Below are 3816 nucleotides of genomic sequence, written 5' to 3' on the forward strand. Positions count from 1 at the left end.
ATACGCAGACCTCCTTCCTGACCTGTTTTGACTGATATTGTTATTGTTTTGATTTATATGATAGATCTTTTTGGGGGGGGCTTTCAACGACACCCCAAGCGTGAGGGCCTCAGGGTTCCCCGGTGGAAATCGGGTTATACCCGATATTGCAGAAAATATGTTCGGGGTGCAAATATCGTGAAACATCGGGTTTAACCGAAAACGAAAAGCCCTATCAGGATAAACCAGTGCTCGAGCAGCACCTCGCAGGCTCTACTAGAGCCGCCCTTTCCGTTCGCAGCCCCGGCCTGTGGTACTCTTTACCGATCAAAGCGGATATGCCCCAAATACATTTGTGGCCGAGTTGAAACACTTGATGCAGTACCAGAACCAACAATCATCATGAACCTCATTCTGTCACACTGACGTGTACATGTTCGTAGTCGTTCTCATTCCCCTTCATTTTAGTTTCTTTGAAGACGTTGGTGTTTTAAATGCATTGTAGTTTTAGCTTTATGTCCTTTTATTCTCTAACTGTACAGTTTTATCTTAGCTGAATCACTATACTTTTAACTAGTACTTTCCTTATCATTGTCTTGGCGCATTATGGCCTTCGTTGCTTATGCGCCAAGAAAACCTGAAGCATCATCATCATTCCCCTTCATCTTATAATATTATTGTTCGCACACAGCTGACGAGGCACCCAGTATGCGCTTCTGCCTTTTGACTGCGTCAGGCTTTCGGCTTATTCAATATGTGCCAGCAAACTTTCACTTCATCTACGGTGCTCAGTGGCTGCGGCAGTGTGTAAACTATATATTTTCCTTTCCAGGCCGTCAACTCTGCAAGGTCAAGGATAGGTGCGCGAAAGCGTGCGGGGACAAATTCCCTGTTTGCATTGGCACGGCCTGCTATTGCACAACTCAAACTCCTGAACCTCCCTTTGGAAAAAAGTGATTTTAAAGCAAAATTGACTGTGCATTTGTGGTGTGTCATCGCATAACTACGATCCTCTGTCTTCAGATGACGTCACACATGGCATACCGGAACACGTTGAAGGGAATAATTATCTGTAGCCAAGACTTGTACTTTCATAAATATTTGTTATTCTTTCATTTATGGTGACGGGGTGTATCAAATAAAAGGTGTGTTTAGCTGTGCAGAATATGTCCTTTAATAGTTGTCGTGCGTCAACTTCTACCAATGCGGTCCCGTACACAAATGTAATGAAGGCGTTGTACTTGCTCCGAGGAGCTCTGTTAAAGGGTGTATGGAATGAATTATTACTATTTTACTGACGAGAAGGGAAGCGTCTAAACACATAACTGGTTGGAAGTCGCCGATATATAACCTGTCGAAAGACTCTTGTATCCTTTCCCAGCTTGGCGAACTTTCCCCCTCACAGATAAGCCGCTTAGAAGCGTTCAGCCAAGTGGGATTCGGCAGATTGGGTTGTGACGGTTGGGCAAACGTGGTACACGAAATTCGGAGGTAATATCGGTTTATTATTGTTTACAAACTGGTAGGATGAATGCGGGAAGGATGGGAAAACTTAAGATTAGACCAAGGTTTATAGAGGCTTATAAGAGGTTTATAAAACAGGGCGTCTACATTTACGACGATTCCGTCAGCCGGTGCCTTGGAGCACCGCTTAGTGGTCCAATACCAACCCCCTATAGCGCATACACTGTGTATTTCACCTCGCAAACATATACATACAAAATATACTTGTCTGAAAATTATGGGCTCAACGCTGTTTATCTTCCGCGCACTTTTGCCATGACACACGAGCACAATTTTCAGTCGTGAGAAATTGAATGTTCTGATTTAAACTCCGAGCGGCATTTGCAAAACTAATGGCCATATTGTTTTCTTTCTTTCTTTTTCAGAAACAGAAATCACATGTCGGATTTACCCGTCACAAAGTACATTCCCTATATGCTACAATAATAATGGATTTAAAAAACTGGGAAATCCTTCATTGTGAGAGGAGCAAGTTGTTGACCGTGTACTTTTCGCCGCGAAGTTAATGCAACAAAGGTCGGGAAAAAACGGTGACCTTCCTCTTCTTGTTTCCTCCACAGTATTGTTTCAGATGATTATGGCGTTCGAACTTTGGTGCCGTTATCAGAAGAAGTACAGAAGAGGAAAATGAAGGGCGCGTCAACGCTTCTTGCTGTGTTTCTTGTGGTGAATTCGGGTGGTCATTTCATGGCTACACGGCCTAGCGCTCGGAAATTGCTAGGGCGGCGCCTGAGATGGATCACGTTACCGTTGCCACCCGAACATGAGTGACAGGAATCGACCGGTTTTAGTTCCTTGGATCACGCTAGGGGCATCGCGGTCGCCCGTCTTCGGGCTCCGTCGTCTGCTAAACCACGTGAACTTGGACGTGCGAGCCAATGAGATCACTCTCCACCATAACAGTGCGGATGTGACGACACCGGATATAGTTGGGCAACCCGCTGCTCGATCGTTTGGGCGACAAAAGTGCTAGCTAGGAAATTCCGGGCGCTCGGAACGCGCCACGCTAACATGCGAGATTGCATCGCTTTGACCAAGCGAACATGACTGCTCGAGATCTGGCAAAAAAGTTAACACGAAATGACCACCCGAATTCGCCACTGGAGGACCGAGCGCGACCGACAATTAGGGCGTCTCGAAACGACCCCAATTTCTTTCCAGCTATTACCGTTCTAGTAGCCAATGTACTTTGTGATGAAATGGGGTAAATCCAAGATGCGCTTTCTGTTGTCGCCAAGAAAAAGAAGAAAACGTGCCATTGGCTTCGCAAATTTTGTAGTTGAATTCAGAAAATGCAATTTCTCGCGACTGAAATAGGATCAAGGTCCTCCCAGATCATGGCAAAAGTTCGCCGAGGATAAACACCGTTGCCTTCGTAATTTTCAGACACACAGGTTTTTTAAATGTACTCTTTTTGTGACACTATAAGTGAAACACCCTTTGTATACTGAGGGACATGCATGGGAACATGGATTGTTTCAACAGGTTGCGCTAACGCATTGGCGGTATTTGTTAAAACCGAGCGACTTGATAATTCTTCACAGGAATACAGGTAATTCGTGACTTTACGTCCACGTGACAACTACGATCATGATGTAGGTCTGTCTTCCACGGGAAGCTCTAACGCGTTTGCGGCCTCAACTGTGGTAGATCATAATCAAGAGGAGGAGATAAAGCATAGTGAGGTCTTTCCTATGAGTAAGGTGATGTTCCAACGTATGCACGTTCATGCAGGTCGTTTGGGAAGCTGTGAAGGTAGTTCTTGTAGTTGATGTAGCTGCATGCTTTGGGAGCCTTCTTATATTCGAAACAAAAAAGGATATTCCTCAAATCCTACATGGCATAGTTGGGAAAGATTACTTTGTATTGTTATTTCTGCACATGAACATCAAAGACAAACAAACAAAGACTCAACACAACAAGGGTAGTGATGGCTCTGGGTAGCTCGTCCACGCCAACGTGACCACCTTTGCGCCCCAAAAGATACCACCGCCGTATTTGACTTGATCTTGTTTGCACACAGCGACCAAGCGTGGGGCCACCTCTGAGCTGTTTGATTCTACTATTTGCTCATCGTGGCACATCCTGAGCGTTTCGGGATCGTCACGAGATTGGAGAGTTCAGGTTTTGCATTCGTCAAAATGTTATATGCGCTGGCTATCAAATAACGCATTTGTAGAAAAGTACATGGAATGCGCCTTTTTAAATTTTTAACGCGTGAGCATTAGGAGTGTCCAAATTGAAAAAGGTGTATGTCTGGGTGTATGTGTGTGTCCGTGTATGAGATGGTGAAGCCTCACCGAGACACCAGTA

Source organism: Ornithodoros turicata, unplaced genomic scaffold (assembly GCF_037126465.1).
Source record: "Ornithodoros turicata isolate Travis unplaced genomic scaffold, ASM3712646v1 Chromosome21, whole genome shotgun sequence".
In the NCBI taxonomy this organism is placed as follows: Eukaryota; Metazoa; Arthropoda; class Arachnida; order Ixodida; family Argasidae; genus Ornithodoros; species Ornithodoros turicata.